The sequence below is a fragment of the Meriones unguiculatus genome, chromosome 21 (genome assembly GCF_030254825.1).
Source record: "Meriones unguiculatus strain TT.TT164.6M chromosome 21, Bangor_MerUng_6.1, whole genome shotgun sequence".
NCBI classification, from domain to species: domain Eukaryota; kingdom Metazoa; phylum Chordata; class Mammalia; order Rodentia; family Muridae; genus Meriones; species Meriones unguiculatus.
In genome coordinates this window covers 11,060,992-11,083,245 of record NC_083368.1, presented here as the reverse complement: position 1 = coordinate 11,083,245, position 22,254 = coordinate 11,060,992, and the positions used below count along the sequence as shown (strand labels likewise).

Here is a 22,254-nt window from a genome sequence, read left to right as displayed (position 1 = left end):
AGTCCATTCCTCTCTGACCGTGGCAATCACCTGACTCTTAGGTGCTGTGTGGCTCTGACTCTAATGCTAAGTGAAGAGTTGAAATCAAAGCTCACTATGTAAGTTGCTGAATTTATGTGACCACTACTTACTTTGAGAAGAGACAATGAGTTGTACAGGTTTGTGTGACTCTATTTGGTAAGATTTATCTTTGATGAGGATATAGTATTGACCAATGTAAATTTGTGTGTGGTTATTCTGTATCAAGTTCTTGAGCTGGTAAATCCACATAAAGTTTCTTATGGCAACAGCTTAAAACTTATCTAAGGTCCCTCTTTGATCTCTGTCCCCAGAGGCACCTTAATTTTAAAAGCCTCGCATCTGGGTAGATTTATTTAGATATAGGATTTTCCCCCCACATAGTCATTTAAGTCATGCTTGACTTCTTTCCTAAAAACTTCTTAACTTACCCACTGTGAATACAGACTCATTTTAAACTTATATGTCTGCATATTTCATACCTCCTCCACTTCTGCTCTCTTTATCTAAGACTCCATTGCATCCTCTGACTATAATGAATGACTTCTAAGTAGCCTGCAATATTTCTTCTTCTAGCAATCATTAATAATCATTTTGTATAATCATCAAAATGAGCTTGAAAATGTATAAATCATTTACAGATCCCACAAACATTTGTCACCATACCTGAAATAGAAGGTGAGCTCAAGTACTCCTTTATAGTGCTTTGCAGACTGCCCATTGATATTTTTGGTCTCATCTCCTTCTCTGGTTACAATTAATCTGAGTTAAAGATTCCTGTAGCATTTGTCAGAAAACACACTATAATATCTCTAATTGTTGTTGAGTGGCTGAGCATTTCAAGAAAACAAACAACAACAATAAACAAGTAAAATGATAAGGTCTTATGATGAAGACTTAAATCAATGTCATTTTTTTGTCATTTTTTTGGAGATAAGCAACTGAAGTCATTCTAATGTGCACTTAAAAATCTAAGAACAGATAATTAGGAACAAGTGGATGCTTTCTGATAAGCCATTATAAGTCACATTTTAGAAAATCAGTTAAACAAAAGAGAACTACCTTGATGTTTCTAGCTTTTTTAACTTGAAAAATCTAGATATTTATTTAACACCTTCTGGATTTTTAGTAATATAATCTTTTTTTAAAAAAAACTTTCATTGATTTTTTTTGGTGACTTATACATCATGCACCCCAGTCCCACTCATTTCCTAGTCCCTCTTTATCTGCTCTACATCCTTACAACCTTCCCCCAAAAGAAACCAAAATATAAAATTAAAAAACAAACAGATGAAAACAACAGCAAAACCTCGCTGTGGAAGCTGTGATATGTCATAGTGTTTTACTCAGTATATCCTTTTGTCCAAGCAGCTTTACTTGCAAATGTTCATTGCAGTGAGTCTTTGATCTGGTACAAGGCCTCTGGCTTCTGCTACACCCTCAGCACTGGACCCCTGCCGAGACTCCTCTTGGGTATCCTGCTGTTAATCTGAGCCACTGAGATCCTGTGGCTTTGGTTCTGCAGGACCAGCCCCTTCACCGTGCCAGCAGCTCATAGATGGAGTAGATGTTGGTTGGGGTGGGCAAGTTCAAAGCCCTGGATCTTTTCCTGGGTGGTAGCTGAGTTGTTCAGCCTGCCAGCTCACCTTGTGGGCCAGTATAGTGGCCAGTGAGGGGCAAGGACTTCTCAGCGCAGCCCTCAGAGTCATCATGGCGCCATGTGGCAGCCTAGACCACAGACATCTGCATGGCTTTTGATGGTAATATAGGCTACAGACATCAACACAGACCCCTGCTGTGACAGGACATGGACCCAGACATAGCCCTCTGTGGCAGCATGGCCCCAGACATCATCATGGCCTCAGATGGCAGTACAGACTACTCATATCCGCTCTTCCTCACTGCTGTGGAGTCTCCAGTTTTGCCTCTCTTCACAGCACACGAAATGATCCACTTCTCTTTCTCTCCATCTCTTTACCACATACTTACTCATCATAGCGGGGTCCAGTGGGTGGACCTCTGGCTGTTTTCTGCTCACCCACTGCCCAAGTAATATAATCTTTGGGTGTCAGGATACAATCTCATAATTTTGTACCTGGTATCAGCAAGAGAAAAAAATCAAAGTCCTATTTTCATTCTTTTTTAAATTCTGATCCTGGTTTCTCATTCTCCAAGTCCTCACAGATCCTCTCCACCTTCCAACCAACTCAAATCCACACCCTTTCTCTCTCTCTCTCTCTCTCTCTCTCTCTCTCTCTCTCTCTCTCTCATTAGAAAATATTAGTTTTCTAATATAAATAAAAACAAACCAGAATAGGACAAAGCAAGCAAGCAAACGCGTAAGAAAACAGGGAGAGAGTCAATGAAAAAGCAAGGGAAGCAAATGTGGAAACGGAGACGTACATTTGCACACAGACAAAAGTCTCATTTTTAATGCATATTCATTTTGACCTTTGTGACCCAAACTACAACGATTTAGGGTAATGGAAATCCAAGTTACTTTCAACTCTGTATATTGGAATAATTGAAATTTAAAAGGTATTTTTGCTGTTTTTTAGAGAACTGTGGCTTTATATAGGGTTAATTTTTTTTTTTTTTACATTCAAGCATAACATATGCATTCCACAACATTTAAGGTACTAGCAAAAATCCCAAAACTCTTCGTAATGTTGAGAAGAATAATGCAGCCATTCAGGTTTTCTAACACTGAAAATATGAATAAGATTTTCCCATTGCTAATGTGAAACAGCTGCTGTCTAATCCAAACCCATTTACAAATGTCTTCTGAATAGAGTTTAGCAAAATTACACGTTTGCTGTTTATTGTAGATGAAGTGGGGGAGGTCTGAGGCTGAATGTGCTAAGGAAAGACTGTTAATGCTGGGCTCACACAGTTCAAACAGTGAGGACACAGCAGGCTGATGAAACTCTGAAATATCCTAAGTCTGGAAAACATGTCTGTCCCATCTCACCATCCTCAGAATGAGCCCTTAACTGGCTCTCAGTTTTTCTCTTAGACTTGACATTCTAATCACAGTGTTTATCTTTTCTCTTCCAGCCTCTTAACTCATCTTCAAACAGCCTAATTCTATATGGAAGATCTTAGTCTAGCCATAATGCAAATTCTGCAATACTGAAATTTGGAAAAAAACAAATGCCTCCTTGCCTTTTGTTTTTCTTGCTTTGCTTTCTTACTCTGTGTATATTTTATTCCTCATCTGAAAGACACAGAGAAACAGAACGAGGTGAATGAGCTTTGTACTGCTGTGGCTTTTGAGAGCGCATCAGTTGTGTTTCTCCAGACCTTTGCACAACTCATGCTTTTGCTTTGTCAGTAGAGAAATAAATACATCAGTCTTGATTCATAAAGGTTTACTATGTTAGATTATTTAAAATGATCAAGATGCAGAATATTATGGAAAGTTGCATAATATCAAGCAATCTTAGACATCTAGATTGAACACTTTAAAATCCTGATGAGACTTGATAAGCTAGGAGCAGATGGCAGGGGAGGAGAACTCCCCCTTTCAGTAGACTAGCAGAGGGAGGGTAGGACAGGAAGGAGTTGAGGGAGGGGGTTACAATTGGGATATAAAATAAATAAACTGTAAGAAAATAAAATTATAATTTAAAAAATCAAAATGAAATATTTTGAGGTTTTTAACATAGTATAAAATAAAATCAAGAACATGCTTTTGCTTTAGTGCGATTTAGATTATGATGAAGTTAAGCCTAGACTGGGCTAAAAGATAGAAGATGGCCTGTTTATTCAGTCCTCCCAGTACTAGGGATACTTGGGCGCCACCCAGAATCCTCTCAGTGCCCATTTAGCAAGGTACCAGAAGGAAGAATATAAATTATTATTTATTAAAGTTTAAAATTCAGGCTTATCCACATTTAAAATGTTAGGTTTCCTTTTAAATACAGATATTTGGGCTGGCAAAGTGGCTCTGCAGATAAAGGAGAGTGCTGCCAAGCTAGACAGACCGAGTTCTGCCCACCGGGTAGTACATGGCTATAGGAGAGGAACTAGTGATGTAAGGGTGCCTTCCTCGTTGCCTCTGTCGCTCTGCAGCACCATTGCCCTTCGTCTACACCACGTCGTTATCCTTTGGCAGGTGAAGGCGAAGCTCGGAGTGGTGGAGCACACCAGAGGAGGAGCCAGATTGAGCAGACTCTCCACACAGTGTCAATCAGCCAAAGGTGATGGTATGCTAGGCTGGGTGAGAGAGATAATGCAGAAAAGTCAGGGACGCTGGATCCCAGAGAAGTAGCACTCACCAAAACAATCTAAAAGAAGGATTCTGTCTCTGCTGTGTTTCAGAAAAAAGGATGTCAAATGAGTTTACATTTGCTGCTAATTTTTAAAGTGTTTTTTCCTGCACTGAAGAGGTGAAGTCATGACCAATGAATTCCTATCATGGAAGGGTAAATGTGACATTGATATGTAATACAGTTCTACTAGATTCTGTTTTTAAGACATATATATTTCTAAACACTGAATGCATGGTAATCTTTTGAATAAACAGTATAGAGAAGCTGCTATTGGGTTTTCAGTATTGAGCTATTTGACTTATATAATAGAATGAAAATAGAGTTTGTTTGCTTAAAGTTCAATAAGATGAAAGTTTTTTTCATATCTCATATTTCAAAGTCTCAGTGGAATCAAGAAAAATTATGAGACTAATTCCAGCTCTGTTTGCCAGAGCTGGCAGTGCATACACACATGCTCTCAGCTACTTGGAAGGCTAAGAAATATAAGAACCGTCAAGCTAAGGCAGGAGAGTGCAAATTCAAATGCCATCTGGGTTACAAAGCAAGTTTAGGGAAACGTGAGCAATTTAACAAGATTCTGCTACAAAATTAAAAATTAAAAATATAGTTCAAGGGTAGAGAGCACTCTTAACATGTACAAGGCTTTGAGAATCAGTGCCTAGTTCAAAAAATATAACTGAAAAGCAGGAAGGATGGCAGGAAGAAAAGAAATCAGAATGTCTGTTGTCATTCTCCACCCCCCCAGACTTTAACACACATACACGCATATACATATACATATACATTTTTTACTCACATGTTAACCTGGGTAAGAAACCAGCCAGCTGTTTGCAGGATACTAAAGATGCTTCTTCTCCTCCTCCTCTCCTCCTCTTCCTCCTCCTCCTCCTCTACTCTTCCTCCTCTCTTCCTCTCTTCCTCCTCTTACTTCTCCTCTTCCTCCTCATCCTCCTCATTATTATTGTTGTAGGAGTAGCTGCTGGTGGTGGTGGGACCTATGTGTGTGTGTTTGTGTGTGCATACATGCAGATGCTTAGGTCAAAGTACAAATTGTGGGAGGCTCTCTCCTTTCACCCTATGGATACCTGATACCAAACTCAGGTCATCCATCAGGTTTGGATGCCTTTACCTTTGAGCCATCTTGCCATCCCAAAGTTTAGTTTTCAGTAAGTGTTTTGTGAAACCAATTTTGGGATGTGATGAGAGAACTGTTAAAAAGATAGACAGGTAAAGGTATTAGTTGGGCATGTGTACAAATGAGATAATGTTGAGCAAGGTGTAGAACCATGTATCTGTCTTCTAAAGGTCTCTTGTTTAGAAAAAATGTGACCCCCCAAACCACCTAAGTCTTTTTAACACACATTGCATTTGCCTTCTTCAGCACCCTGCTCTCAGCCTGTGCAGTGCATGCCAGTGCTCTCCCTGTCATCACTGACACAGTCCGCCAGCAGACAGGCAGGATCTAGAGAGAGTGCACCTCCCACACGTGGTCTAGAAGCAGCACACATCTGCTGAAAACACTCGGGCAGAGCTGAGACCCACACTGAGCTACAAGGAGACGTTTTAAAATACAGACATTATTCCAGATGGGCATGGGACTGCTCAGATATAGTTCTACCAGCTACAGAAAACGTAACTGTTCCCTTGGATCAACTTAGTAATCTTCATAAATCACCACAATGACACTTCCATCAGCTCTGCAAATTACTTAGAGCTTAAAATCAAGACTGAAAACTTATTATATGTCCACAAAGATCTCTTATAAGTTTACTTAAAAAAACCTTTTAAACACTGGTTAAAATTGTTTTCATCATTGGTCTATTCACTGATGAAACAAAATAATGAATCAAACAATATTTAAGGGTGCAGTCTTACTTTTCTATTGCTGTGAGAAAACATTATCACCAAGACAACTTATAACAAAATTAATTTAGTTTGGGACTCATGGTTCCAGAAGGTTAGAGTCCATGACCATCATGGAAGAGAGCATGGCAGCCAGCAGGCAAGCATGGTACTGGAGCAGTAGCTGAGAGCTCACATATTGACACAACAATAACTGTGAGGCCAGAGAAGAGAGAGAGAGAGAAGAGGGAAGAAGAAAAGAGAGAGGGAGGGGAAAGGGAGAGAGAGGGAAAGGGAGGGGATGAAGGAGAGGGAGGAAGGGAGGGAGGAAAGGAGGGAGGGAAGAAGGCAGGGAGGGAGGGAGGGAAAGAGCAAGAGGAAAAGGGAGGGAGAGGAAGATGAGGAGGAGAAGGAGAAGGAGAGGGAGCAGGAAACTGGGAATGGCACAGGCTTTTGAAACCTCCAAACCTGTATACCTTCTCCAGTAAGGTCACACCTCTGAATCCATCCCAAATTGTTTTTACCAACTGTGACCTAAACATTGAAATATAAAATATTTATATTTATTTTTTATATTGGTGGCAATTTTTATTCAAACCACCACATTCCATTCCCTGTCCCATATAGGCTCCTGTTCATATCATAAGGCAAAATGCATTCAATTCATTTTTTAAAATCTCCACAGTCTTTCAGTCTCAACATAGTTTAAAAGTCTAGATTTCTTCTGCTACCCAAAGAAATATCTTAATTGTAACCCCTTGTAAAATAAAAACATCAAATGATACACTTCCAACACACAATGGCACAGAATATACATTACCATTCCAAAAAGAAGGATTGGGGATAGTGAGGAAATACTGGACCACAGAGCTCTAATCTTCGAGCTTTGTTGACTGGGCTGGTTCCATCCCTTGACTGAAGATTTTCTTGGCAGTCACCCCATAGCTCTGGCATATCTAACATCTAGGGGTCTCCAACACAATCCAGGCTTTACTTTCACAGCTTAACACAAAGGCACCTCTGGGCCTCCATGCAGAGACTCTCCTGCCACAGAACTCTCCTTAACTATAGGGGATGAATCCACAACTGCCTTGCTCCTGCCTCTTTCCGGACTCTAGAGCCAGAACCACATAGCCTATGTGCTGCATGATTGGGATGGAGCCCAGACCCCTTCTTGAATTACATTTGCATAATCTTTGATTTGTTGATTCTTTTGTTCAATAAGCTTTTTTTCACTTTAGGAAACAGAATAAATTATAAGTCTTTGGTATATGTAGAAAAGTAAACAGCTCTGAATTACTTTAGTGTTAAGCTTCCTTTAGTAGGGTTATGCAAAGGAAAGAATTAGATCACAAGCTTTCCAGAAAAGCATGTTTATTTAAAAATAAGACAAAGCCGTACTCTTTTTTCTTAAGACAAACTTCTGATGGTTTGCAGGGCCGTGGAAGAAAAGTATCTTGGGATCCGAGTGTACATGGGATAGAAAATTAAGGTTTGTCTTATCACGTGAGGAAGAAATGTGCACTTTTCTGAGCTCTCGCAGTGGCTACACTGACATTTAACACAATAACATTTAATCTATTTGTGGCTCCTCAGTCTCTTTCCCTCATCTAAATCTTATTCAATCTTCAAATAAGTTTAGTTTCTCCCTTTGTATGGTTTCTTTTAACCACAGTAACCTTCAGGGACAGTTTCCATTTATAGACTCAGCATTTTCTGGTCACTTGTATAACAAATTATCATGTTCTATGGGCATTTATTCTAATTTCAACTGATTTTTCATACTTCTTTTTTTTGGCTTATCTTTCCCACGGGGATCATTGAATTTCTTTGCATTCAGTTATTTATTATGTCTATTTTTCAAGGATGAAAAGTTTTTTTTTTTCTTTTCTCCATACTTTTTAAAAGACAATTTCTAAGCAGGATGTAGTGATAGACGTCTTTAATTCTAGCGTTTGGGAAGCAAAGACTGGTCATCTGCATGGTGAGTTCCAGTATAGTCAGAGCTACATAGTGAGACCCTGTCTTGTGGGGGGGAAAGTCAACAACAAAAGACAAGTACTAAATAGTTTTAGTACTGGTTGCAATGTTTATAAAAATCATGGGCCTGGCAAGGAACTAAGCCTCAGCTTGTCCGCATCTGTGCTTTATTTATATACATATATACATATATATATATATGAATATATATATTAAATTTTTATGTTCTATATGAATGTTTTGTGTTCATGTATGTCTGTGTGTCGCGTGTGCCTGGTGCCTTCAGATCTTTTGAAACTGCTGTTGGTTGTGAGCTTCTGTAGACGTGCTAGGTGCCCTAGAAGAGCAGCCAGTGCTCTTAACTGCTAAGTCATCTCTCCAGCCCCCTGTACTTTACATATTAATGGTCGTCATCTAAGAGAAGACAAAGCTACAAGATTAAGATTTCTGTGTTTCTTAACCAGCCAGCCCCACCACCTTACCATTTTAAGTCATCATAAAGTTCACCAGAAACATATCAAGCCGTAGAACTCAGTTCATTTTTGTGAAACATTAAATGAAACTAGCATTAAATACATTGTTTTGTAGTAAGCATGTTTTTCTGGGTTTATTGTTACCATTTCCCCAACTCTTTTATAAGAACACATGCAATTTGATATTGCATGTGACATTAGCTTTATGTATCAAAACTTATAACATATGCTTTGTGGTATAATGCAGAGGGCTAACGTTCTTACTTTCTGAGTTAATGGTTGGACTCAAGATTGAAGACAGCCTTCTATCTCATTTGGCATAGGGACCACATTTTTATTTCAGACCTCATCAAATCCTCTAAGTTTTCATATCTGAGAGGCTTTTGGTCTGTAGCCCAACAAGTGTTTTATTTTCAAGTTTTCAGCTAAAATAAATGGCTCTACATCTTTATTTCCCATCTATTAACTGTCCTTTAGGCTACAGAGTTAATCTGTTACTCTACACTTTGGGGGCATGATAAATAGTTCAGTTGGATTTCCTTTCAGAAGAAATCATTTCTGCAAATATAAGGCTGTGGAAATCTTGCCCAAGGGACAGAATTAGGAAAAGGAAATATTTTTCTAGCAAAAGTATCAAAGTCTTATGACGGTGGCCCAAGAATGATGAGACAGAGAAAGTATGGGTTGTTTAAGACCACCCTGCTGAGGCACTTAGTCTATCAGAGCCATTTCAGCAGAAAAGAATGATGGGTAGATGTTTTCACAACACTTTTGCTGCATCTGCGGCTGTGTTAAATCTTCATTTTTGCCATTTGTCTTGCAGAAGTCTGTACTTTAAAAGAAAAATGGCATAACGTTCAAATATGTCTTCTAATTCATTTATTCTCCCAGCAGGGCTTCAGCGGGCTCTTGCGTCCTTCTGCTGCTCCTAGCATGGAACTAGACATGAGATGCAACTGAAACCACCACATTCCTCACTGTTACATTCACCGTGTCTGAAATCTGGTGCAGGGATAAGGACTTCAAAACTAGGGGGCACACACGGACAGACAAACGCTTCCGTGCTATAACTCTCAATTGAGTTTGAAACTAGTTAAACCTGCAAGTACTTAAAAGCACCATCCAGATGTATTAATATTTTAATTTTAATAACTCTCCTGGAAATTAGTTGTTTTTCTTCTGGATAGAAAGACAGAATGAGCTTTCCATGGTTCTGAGCACACAGAGCTTTCTTTCAAGATGAGAAATATACTTAAACTTGAATAAAATTCATTTCTATAGTAAAATGAATTGTATGGCTTTCTTTTCTAATATAATGAGGAAACATTGGAAAGGAAGTAAGACCAATTTAAAGCAAGCTTTTATATTTAATAATTGAACAGCATTTAAAGACCTGGTTTAAGTAACATTCTAGTAAATATATCCCTTAAGATGAACACACTTTAATTATCAAATATAGAAATATATTCTTATGTCACTATATCTGCAACTTTCAGAATCTGTAGACTACCTAGTTGATAATTGTATCCATGGAAACAGAATTCTCAAATCAAGCATGGCTTACTGGCACTTTAAACATGAACTTTTAATGTGTTTATAAAATATAATTAACAATGGCTCTTTTGGCCAGGCACCGCATTGCATGCTTTTAGTCTCAGCACTAAGGAAGAAGAGGCAGGCAGAGCTCTGTGAGTCTGAAGCCAACCTGGTCTACATAGTGAGTTTCAGGACAACCAGGGCTTCATGGAAAGACCTTGTCCCAAAAACAAACAAAACAACAACAACAAAACCAAGAACAATAGTTCATTTAAAACATGAGAATGACATTATTAGGAAACTATCAGCAAGATATTTGTTTTAGGCCGAGTAACAAACTGTTTGGACCCACATTCAAGTACTCTCTCATGACCAGACACATTTCTCTGTTCTTTATGTCTATCGAGCCAGGAAATTCAGTCACTACAATAGTTCAGCATGAGCACAAATTGGCTAAGAGGGTCCTGAGCATATTTTAATTACTGGAGCCCAGTATCAAGTAGCTTCTGTTTAGATTTTGGCATGTAGCAACTGTTTAGGACATTTATTGGTTCTTGTTATTAGTCTTTCTTCTTTTAGATCAAGACCAGTGGTGAGCACGAGAAGAGGGGGTGACCTCACCAGTGGTTTGGAAACCATGTTCATTCTAGTTAGTTAGGCCATAGTAGCTGTTGAAGGTGTGTAAAAGTAACTTTTATTCACCTATGTAAATGTCATCTTGGAGGTTTACTGTCTCTGCTAACCTAAGCCAAGGCCTAGAAGCTTCTAGCCTTCTTACAATCTAATTTAGGCCTAGAATGTTTTTAGCCTCTGATACTTAATGTTGAATAAGCTCACCCTTTTTAGCTCCTTCTGAACTTTGGCTGGCTGGTTCAGCTCTGGTTTGTTCTGGCTCAAACTCATCTCCAAGCTGACTGATTCAAACTGGCTTCTCTCAGATTCGGACTGAATCTACTTGGCCTCGTATTAACTTTGTCAATGTATTGTAATCTTCTGGCTCCTTCTCATTCTCTGGCTCAGTCTGTTTTCACCTGTGTCTAGCTTGTTCTCTCTCTGTAACCTGTATAACTGTCCCAGGAAAACTGCCTCTTCCCTCTCTCCCTCTATGCTGCTCTCTTAAGTCCTCCTTTTTCTGTTTCTTCTGGTGAGTGAGGCATCTCCTATTTCCTATCGCCGGCTCATTCTGTCAAATCTTTATCTGATTTGTCACTTTCTGCCCCTCAATTAGACATCACTTTCAAAAGCAGGTGCTACTTTCTACAAATTGACTTTACCTTCATTGTCTGGCATTAAAGCTGTGAACTAAGGGCTCGTCTGTATTCCAGCCAGCGTGTGTGTGGCGTGTCTGCGTTCCAGCCAGATCATAGAGACCTAGGTTTGCATGTGATACCTTGCCACAGCCGCCATGCTTCTGGATTAGGATTCCTCTACGAAGGTGTGTGTGCTGCTGGAGGCAGAAGCCATGGACTGCACCTGCTCTGCTACCGAGCCGCACTCACAGACCCTGTTGTTGAGCGTGTTTGAATGCTATCTTTGGCAAATTTCTGTATATACACACAGACCATTGATAAACTATTACGAAACAAACTTTATTGAGCATGATATATGTGTTAAGGGAAGTAATTTTTATGATAACATAACAAAATCAGTATGGATACTCTTACCACTTTACAGAAGGAACAGATACAGACAGAGGAGACTTTTCACTAGTGCAAAGCTCGCACTAAGGCACACACTTTTTCTTCTAAGATTTATTTTCTTTCTTTGTGTATGTCTATGTGTGTGTGTTTGTGTTGTTTATACAGGCCTTCTGGAGAGGCCAAAAAAGGGCATTGGATCCTCTGGAGCTAGAACTACATGAGAATTACAGTTTGCTATAAGCCACCAAACATGAGTGTTGGGAGCCAAACTCCTTTGCAAAAGCAGCAAGTGCTCTTAACCTCTGGGCCAACTCTATAGACTATAAACTTACTCTTAAACAATGTAATCCACAATCTCATAAAGCAGAAATAAAACAATACTCCTTAACAGTCATTTTTATTATTTTCAGTGCATTGCCTGTCAGAGTACACATAGTATTTTGTCTTTCTTCTTTCCATTATCCCTTCTTGCTGTGTCCTCTTCCTCACCCTTTAGTCCTTTCTTTTTCCTTATCATTTCCTTTCATTTCCAACTCTTTGTATATGTACGGATAGGGACAAGAGACAGTGGGAGAGTGTCCCTCCTTTGTCCACACCACTGCCCAAAAGAGGCAGGGCCAGTTCACCTATGCTCATCATGCCCCAGGGGCCAGCTCACCTGCAACCTCCATGTCCAGGGCCTTCTCTACTCTGCTGCCCAGGTGAGGAACAGGGCCTGCCTGCTCTCCAAAGTGCTGCAGAGGTGATGGGCAGGGATAGCTCTCCCGCTGTGATGACCTCAGGGCCAGCTATTTTGCCTGCCATAGATGGCAAGGGGGTGAGAAGAGTCATCTTTCCCTCATCCATATCACCACACAGCAGACAAGTGGTGGAGCCAGCTCTCCCAAGCTCACACCCTCAGGGCCAGCTTGTCCATACCTAAACCACTGGTGTCAGCTCTACTGTGCTGCCCAGGCAAGGTACAGGGCCTGCCCTCACTAGTGCTGTACCTGGTGAGGGGTAGGGATAGCTTTCTTGTTCTCGTGACCCTGGGGCCAGATCTCCCACCTGTTACAGATAGTGAAGAAAGAGGAGGGAAGAAGGAGAAGGGAATCTCCCCCTCATCCATGCTACCATACAGGAAGATGAGTAGCAGGACCAGCTTTCCCACACTCATATCCTCTGGGCAGGTTCATGCCACTCACACAATGTGATCCCTGTTTTTCCAAGTACTATAGCTGGCTAGGGGAGGAGTCAGCTCTCCTGCTTTCACACTCCCAGGGCCAGCATTCCCATGATGTCCAGGCGAGGGGAGGAACCAGCCCTCAGACCTCAACATGTCCCCAGGTGGCAGCCCAGACCAGAGATGTCCTTTTGGCCTTTGGTGATAACACACCCCTGCTGCTGCAGGACCATGGACCCAGACATGACCCCTGGTGGCAGGCCAGGACCCCACCATGATACCAGGTGGCATCACCAGTTACTCACATCAGGCTGGTTCTCACTGCGCTGGAGTCTCCTGTTCCACCTCTCCCTACTGTGCCCACATCCTTCTGTTTCTCTTTCTCTTCCATTTCTCCACCACTTACTTGCTCCTCTCAGTGGTATCCAGGATCTCTGAGTATCTGGGGTTTTCTCAGGAGTGGTCGGAGGAGTGCTATGTTCCTGGGTATTATGGCACCAGGCAGGGGTCATCTCAGACATGTTCTGTTCCACCAGGACTGTGTAGTGCCAGACTAGTGGTCATCTCAGGCTCGCTCCCTCTCTGGCCCCATGACATTTGTCTGGTGTCATCTTGGGCTCGCTCTTCACCAGGGCCTGCTTGTGTGGTTCCGTGTGAAGGTCTTCTGTCTCAGATTCACTCCTGTCTGGAGGTCCATAGCCCCAGGCAGAACTCTTCTAGTCCTTTTCTGGCCTCCTGCCTTAGTAGCCTGGCTGGGCCTGTGCAGCGCTGGACTAGTGATAGTGTCTGGTTCACTTTTTAGCAGGGACTATTCGGCTACTAATCATCCAGATGGCCACAGGTCACAACACTGAGTGTAGACAGCATCTCCTCTCTGCCACCTACTGACACACATGTGAAGACGTATTTATTTCTATTTTATGTGCACGGCTGTTTTGCCTACATGTTTGTCTGTGCACCACTATGTGTTCAGTGCTCATGGGGACCATAAAAGAGTGTCATATTTCCTTAGGACTGGAACATGTGGTTGTCAGCTGCTATGTGGTGATGGCAAGCCTGGGTCCTCTGGGGGAACAGAGTCATCTCTGAATTATTGAGTCATCTCCCCAGCTACATGTACTGATGGACATATAGGCTGCTTCAGTGTCTTGGCTGTGGCAAGCAGTTCAGTAATAAGCATGGCTATGCAAGCATCTCTATTGTATGCTAGCTGGCAGTCCTTCAGATATGGACCAGGAGTGATGCGCCTGCATCATCAGCTTGTTGTGGATTTGTATTTTAAGGAACCTCATTGCCGATATCCACAGAGCTTTACCAGTGTTTACCAGTGTTTACCAGCTTTACTAGTTACACCAGTGTTTTATAAGGAATTCTCTTCTCCATATACTTCTATTATTTGTTGCCTTCTGATTTCTTATTACTGATCTTCCTGACTAGGGAGAGGGAGATTCTCAACAGTTTTCACTTGATTTGTGAGGGCAAAGGAAGTTAAATATTTTTCTTATATTTATTGTTCATTTATGTTTTTTTCTTTCGAAAACTGTTCAAGTTCACTGGCTCATTTCCAGTTATAGGCTTTTTAATTAGAATTTTGATGAGAATTGAGTTTTACCTGGACATCACTTTTGGCAGTATGCCCGTTTTTCATAATCTTAATTCTACCAATATAGGAGCAAGTGTGTGTGTGTATGGGGGGGGGTTCTTCTTCATTTTCTTTCCTTAGTGTCTTAAAGTTTTATTCTAGGTTTCTAATATCTTGGATTAAGTTTATTTCTACTTATTTAATTCTTACTGAAGCTGTTATGAATGGCATTTGTTTCTAATTTCTTTCAAAGAAAGTTAATTATCACCAAGTAGAAAAATCTGCTGACTTTTCTGAGTATTGATTTTGTATCTTGCTAGTTTCCTGAAGGTACCTATTGGATCTAACAGATTTCTTGTGGTGTCTTTATGTTTTTGTTTTTTTTTCCAGTAGAATAACATGTCCACAGATAGGAGCATTTTGGTTTCTTCCTTTTCCATTTTCATTCTCTTTCCTTCTTTCTCTTCCCTCCTTGTTGTAGTTTGGATTTAAACACTGAATTGAGTAAATGGAGAAAGTGGACATCCTTTCTGTTTCTTATTTTAAAAGGAATACTCAGTTGTTATTCTTTAGTAGACTATTGACTGTAGGCTTTTCATACACAACTTTCGGTACACTGTTTTAACTTTGTCATATATAGTCTTTGGTACATTGTTGGCTGTAGGTCTGTCTATACAGCCTTTGGTAGATTGTTGGATTTAGGTCTGTCATGAGCACTTTTTAGTATATTGAGCTACATTTTCTTTATTTGATGCTTCTTAAAACATTCTTATATATTTTTATTAATTTATTCGTTGACAATTTCATACATGTACATAATAGATTTGAATTGCTCTTGTTCTCATCAACTTTCATCTCTCTCCATTTTCTTTCCATGTTCCCAATTCCATATTCATTTCTTTTCTACATTCATGCTTTTTGTTTGCATACCTCTGGGTCTAACCAGAGACACTTATATGGCCTTGGGATTGGAATTTTGCACTGGAGTCTGGTGGTTCCATCAGATGGTACGTAAAGGAAGACAGTGTGCCTCCTTCTCTCCGAGACATCATCAGTAATAGCCTATGGTTCAGCAATAAAGAAGAGAATCTCATGAGCTCCTTCCCATACATGACAGACAGTTGAGAAGGTCTGATTTGTGCAGGTCAAGTTTAAGTAACTCAAGCTTTTGCAGGTTTATATTTTCTTTGGCTGGGTCATGTCTAGAGGATGTAATTTCACTGCCCTTTTCCTAATCTTCTGGCTCTTATATTCTTTATCCCCCTTGTGTCAGTGTTCTCTGATCCTTGAAGGAGGCAGTATTAGGGCTGATACCATAGTTATTATTTGTTATAAGCATCTTGTAAAGCCACAAGGCTCTGCATTCATTCCCCATCACTACAAATAAAAGCTTCTCTGAGGAAGGCTGAAAGTAGCATATATCTAAGGAGATAAGCAAAGATGCTTAGAAGATGCTTTGTTGTCATGTCTATTTACCTGAACATCAGTAGTAATTTTCCTCCTAAATTCTATGACCTCTTAAGGCATGGGTTTTTGAGAAGGCATCCTTCTGTGGATCAGGCTGCAAATCCAACAAAAGAGTGGTTGATTATCCTCATAACAGCCATGCCACAGTCACATATGTAGTCACATCTTGCTTAGAAGGTTGGGAGGGTTCACAGGGCCCATTGTTAGCTAGACCTTTGGTTCTCTTTCATCCTTAGCAGCCTTCATAATACCTCTTGGGTGCTTTGAAAAATAGCCAACTGGAAGGAGGTTTCCAGCTTATTTTCAGCTTGATTCCCTGTATGGTGCAACTATTGCATCTTGCAATCAGCAGCCACATCTTATCATCCAGATGCAGTGATTAGCCAAGTGGAAAGGACAGAGCTTCAGAAAGTCCTTTGCGGGCCCCCTGACCAACAATGCTTATGAAGGTATCCCACACCCAGTATTTGCATTCGTACTTAGTATCTCTTATCTTCTAAGAGATGATTAGCAAAGCAGGGTATCTCCAGTACCTCCTTTCAAATTTTTATGTTTAATATTTTATATTTTTATTTTGTGTATTTGTATGGTTCGAAAATAGTAGGCTTCTATATGGCTTTTTCACGGTCCCTTTCATTTTGGTCAACTCTCCTTTATATCTCTTCTTATTTCCCAACCCCCTCCCTGTTTAAACATCCCCACTATTCCCTTCTACACTCTCATTTACCCATTTCCAACTATTCCCATTCCCTCCGGCTTCCCTTTACTTTACTTCCATGGCTTCTGCAGCTACTTCCGCATGTTTAGTTAGAGCATGATTTTATTAAATCAGATAGTCTTTATCTTTTAAATGGACAATTAACACAATTTGTATTGAGGGCTAATATTTAGAGAGGTTTGATTATGGTAGTTTTTTGTTTGATTTTTCTTTTGATTAGATTATTGTTTTCTTTTTTTTTCTTTTCATTTCTTTCTCTCTCACCATATTAAGAGTTTCTGGATTAATTGGTCTGTTCATGATATGTTTTAATTTTTGGTCCTTCATTGCTCATCCACTCCTCTTAAGAAAATATGTTCTTTAAAAAGAATAAACTTAGTCTTTCATGTGCTTTTTGGTTGGAATTATCCTTTTTTACTCTATATTTGCTATTTCTTTAACTATCTTCTGTGGTTTGGTTGTTATGAACTGATTTGATTTATACTTACTGGAATACCTTATTTATCCATCAGTTTTAAGAGATGACTGCTGGATGTGACAATCTTGTTTCAAATGGTGTTCTAGATGGAGTAATGTTCTAGATGGAGAGTGCCTCTCTAGGGTGTTAGAAATGGGGAAGAAAACACATTACAGATGTCTTTACAGGAGGACCTCTGTACTTTCAAAACCTGACAAGTGTTAACTTCCTCCCTAACAAGTGTTAACTTCCTCCTGTGGAGTTACAAGCTTGAATTCCTCTCTATTGCTGACCTGTCCTGCTGCAGGAGTCAATTTCAGCAAGACCTAGAGAGGTTTCAGACTTACTCCTGCAAAGCTTTGTGCTGTGTGTAGGACTGTCAGTCTCTTCACTAGAGCTGCCACTCTCACCGTTAGAACATGGATTCTCTTCTCCCCTCCCCATGAACTGAAGCTGGGTAGTTGGTTCTCTTTGGTTTGGTTTACTTTTTTTCCATTGTGTCACCTTCTATTCCTCTGCAGTTTTCAGGTGTTCTATCATTCATGCTGTGAATTTTCACTGCTCTTCTTCCCTTTATTTTTTTCTAGAAAAAAGAGTCACACCTACTGTTGATATAAAGAATAAAAATATTAAATTGTTCAATTTTACCAATGAAGATTTAGGGGCCAGAAGCTGGGGTGAAAACCTACTAGCTCAGGAAGGCAGAGAAAGCACCTAGCTGTCCTTCCTTCTTGGCTCATGTTCTAGAAGGAAAAGGACTTTCTTACTCAGCCCACATCCTAAATGGAAAAAGCCAAAGCCTGCTATCTCAACTGATGACCCAGGAGAAAAAGGCCTCCTAGCTCACCCAACAGCCCAGGAGGAAAAGACCAAAAGCTAAAAGCCAAAGAACTGAAGAGCTCAAAAGTTAAAGATCTAAAAGCCAAAGAGATCCTTCTTCTTATCTACACTGTCTTAATTACCCTTCAACTCAATGTCCCTCCTTTCTACCTAATCCCTGTCAGCTGGTTTCTTGCTTGGACTCTTGACCTAGGTTTAATTTTATTAAATACTGCACACAGAAAGCTCTTGGATAAAAGGTGTGTGGTAAGGCTGAACCACCCCACAATTACCTGTTTGCAATGAACAGAGAGTTCTTGGATTAAAGGTGTGTGCTAGGGCTGAACCACACTAAACAAAAGACAGGTTTTTACAGTTTATAACCTCTGGGTTTACAATGGGATCAAATATTCTGCAACAACCAACCCTTTTCTTTCACCACATCATAACAAGGCAGCCTCTGGTCTTACCTGGAATTCTCAAAATACATTGTTTCTCCTTCCTCAGGGTTAAAAAATTTAATAATGTTCACTTGATACTTTGTATATATGCATGTATTTATATAATAAATTTTAAATATGAAGAGGAGGCTTACAGTCTATAAAGCTAAAAAGGAAAGAAAACTGAACATTTTAAAAATCCATATCGGCAGGAGAAATGAATAAAATTAAATCTGAGGTCACAACAGTGGCCCACATGACTGATCTATCTTTAAAAATTCAAACAAGTTTTTGGTCATTCAAGTAACAAGCTATCTGTTCCAAAGCTTCCAGGGTACTTTCTGGGTGTCAGTCTAGGAGATGATGCGCACACGGCTGCTTTAAATCCCCTTCTGCAGAGCGGGACGGGCAGAGCGCGTCTTCCCAAGAAGACCAGAAAGGTGACCTTTGTAATGGGGGAGAAGGCAGATGTCCCCATCACTTCTGTTTTTCTGCTGTGCAACACATGTCAGAACAGAGCCTGCCAGCTCTGGAGGAGTTCAGTTCTCTTTCCTTCCTCTAACCTCAGTCAGCACATGCTTTCACATATTCTCGACACAAGCATCATAAAATGAGGCACTTGATCAGAGAGCATTGCAGTGATGAGAGACAAGTAGGCTCACATACAAAGAGGGATCAACAGAAGACTCCGTAACAACCCTAGCCTCTCGGTCCGTATCCCAGCTCTACTACATCCTTTGGTTAGCAGATGTCTATGAAAACAAAACAGAACAAAGATGGTCAAAGACTGAACTCTGGGATGTCATCCATTATCATGCTCCTATACACATCAATGACCAGCTCACCCAGCCAGCTCTACTCATCTAGTCATCCATATCCAGTAGGTGTTTATTTTAGAAGATACAGACTTTGTTTTGTTTGTTTGTTTTTCTTTTTTATGTCTGGCTAGCAGGTTGGCTATTTCCCTACTGATAAATGGTTTTCTACTAGAAAGATATTCATTAGAGACATCTTTTAATCTCCTAAGAACATCTTCCTCACTATGTGGAAGAAAACTGTCATACCTCCTCTGAACTTTATTTAGGAATTCAGAAAGGCAAAGTGAGAGCTGTTTACAAACCATTGGAGAGGCAATTTGACTATTGTTTTCCCATTCCGTTCAGTTTTCTAGTTTGATTTGCTTCACATTATGGTCTCTTACATCAAGCCAGATCTAGTGGCTTGGAGCTAAGAATACATCATTCTAGAGATCTATCCTCACCTACCTTGTAGGAGTTTCACTGGAGGAGCATCTTCAGACACAGGTTCAGATACATACTCACAGCTTTGCTCCGGACACTGACAGCTTTACTCTGTCATTACTCATAGCACTTGTTATAGAACACAATGCAGTGACCTAAGGTGTGCCCGTGAGAAATTACGCAATGCAACAGATCTGGTGTAGAAGAGGTTTACTGGCGAAGAGGAGAGGAGTGAGTACCTGGGAAAGAGATAGAGGCAGATAAGTGGACATGTAGACAGGCAGACAGATGGGGAACACAGCCATGAGGGCAGAGAGAATGAGGAAGAGGGAGCACATGCAAGGAACAGAAAGAGGCAATGCCAAGAACAGAGAGAGAGAGAGAGAGAGAGAGAGAGAGAGCTGTGGTGCCTGGAGGTCCTAGTTATCTGCAGAGCACCTGGCAGAGGTTGGTGATGGCAGCAGGTGATGACATAAGCAGCTGCCAGGTCCCTGAGAATAGGCCAGTAGAATTGCCTGTATGCTAACAGTACTTCGCACACTTTCCCGACTCAGAGTCATAGCTCTTTCAGTTGCTACTGCTTGACAGTTTCTTGGGATGTGTGAACAAACATCTCCTCACCCACATAGAGAATAGACAATAGACCAAAGTAAGGATACCACCAAAGTCCAACTTGGTGAAACAATAAGAATTATAGGATATGGATGAAAGATTACTTTCAGAAGCAGAAATGGTTTGATCAGCTGCATCACCAAACACCAAACACTCACTCTAGTTTCCTCATGGAAGCTAGAAACTTGAAGCCCAATATGCAGCTTGACAGACATCTTGACAGGTGGAGAGCATCTCTTCCAGGCAGCTTAGCTGGTCTGGGAGTGTCTCTTTGTTATAATTTATATGTGCTTGGGGAGGGAGGAGCCTAGTATATCTGGGCAGTTTCAGGAACTTTCTGAAACTATGAAGTTATCGACCTCCTGAGTTTTAAGTAGTCTCCTTGCACGATGGAATGTGGAATGTTTCACCTCTCTTTAAGAAGTTTTTATTTTAATAAGCTGCTCTCCAGAATGGAAGGTTTTATCTGGAAGGAAATTGCTGCACAACAGTGATGAGGTTCACACTGCCAGAAGATGCACCAATGAGTGGATGCCATGAATCTGCTGTGAATACTCCTACTTTGGAAATGAGCAGGGTGATTGGTGCCAAGGACAAATGGCTCTGCCCTTGTCTTGGTCAGTCATGTTTCACCTGATTTAAGGCCCTTTTCCAAAGTAGGGCTTTCTTTAGTGTGGCCACCAGCATGTGAGGTCTCTTTCTTTTCACTACGACATTGCTGTCCATATCTGGATATATAGAAGATGCTGGCAAGTGTCTTCTGGTTCTGCAGAAAGGATGGGCTACAGCTGCCAGCCTCAGGTTATCCCTAGGGTTTGTGATGGTTCTTAGTGGCCTTCTGCATTCAGCTTTTCTTCACATGAAAATTCTGGTTTTCGTTCTGAAGGGCTGGGATCTGAAAGTCCTACACCAAAGCCAGATTCTCATGTATCATGAAAGAAGATACATTTATTCTTTGATGCTAATTAAGTTGGAAACTTTCTAGAGTCAGGAGGCCTCTGTTTCTGTGGTACTTATGCCCTTGGTAGAAGCTCTAACAAAAGTAATTTTTCTTATGTTTTCTTGGGGAAACCACAATCTTTTGCTGCTCCCAACAGACTTTGACTTTCCCCACTGAACACTGAATTTCATGGGAAAGTCAGCAGATTCTGGCTCTGTCACAGTTCTCTGAAATATGCGTAATTGAAAATGGGGAGAATGAGAAAAGAATAAAGATGTGGAGGCAGGACATTTATCATAGCTATATTATAAAAGAGAAATAATGAAAAGATTTTTAAAAATACCTACTTCGGTAAACATTATATGACTTTTAAAAGTCATACACTTTTAGAAGTAAAAGTCATACTTTCAGAAGTAAAGAATTTGAAACTTACTCCATCCAATAGGTAAGACCTTAAAGATGTCTTGGGAGTATGTAAATATGCCATAGAATTAGCATTTGTGGTTTTAAGAAGACTAGCCAGTGATGATGTACTAGACAAACTGAGTAGCAGTATGACTGGAACTAGTTAATACCATGGTCATAGTATGAAGTAACTGAGAATCATACTCATCATACTATTAAGAGACTGAGAATCGTGTTCATTGTTTGCCTTAAATTAATAAGTGAGCCTGTCCCCCCCTCCCTTCCCCAGCACACATCTCCCTACAGTCTTTTTAATTCAACTTTCATGTGTCATCCCCCTTGGCATTTGGATCATGCTGGTTCAGATTTGCTGCAGAACTGCAGGCAGAGGGTATAAAGCCACTGTTTCCCACATGGGTACCCAAGTTCCGCAGGTGCAGTGGGTGAAGGGGCAAATATGAAGAAAGAAACTATTCAAAACAGAACCATTAACAAAGAAAATGCTTAAAGAATTCCTAATTTTAGCAAAGCCCGTGATAGTCATATGTGTTTAAATTTCAGTAAAATGGTCAGCTTTTAATATTTGTGGAGCTGCTATTTCAAACCTTTTTTATGTATTAGCTTGATTGACTTAAAGGTCAAAAGAGA

The 22,254-nt window shown here is 40.4% G+C and overlaps 1 pseudogene; it reads right to left on the bottom strand.

Annotated features, from left to right (window-relative positions):
* Positions 1-13,732: 13,732 nt before the first annotated feature.
* LOC132649823 (small nucleolar RNA SNORA17) lies at positions 13,733-13,872 on the bottom strand (annotated as a pseudogene).
* Positions 13,873-22,254: the final 8,382 nt, after the last annotated feature.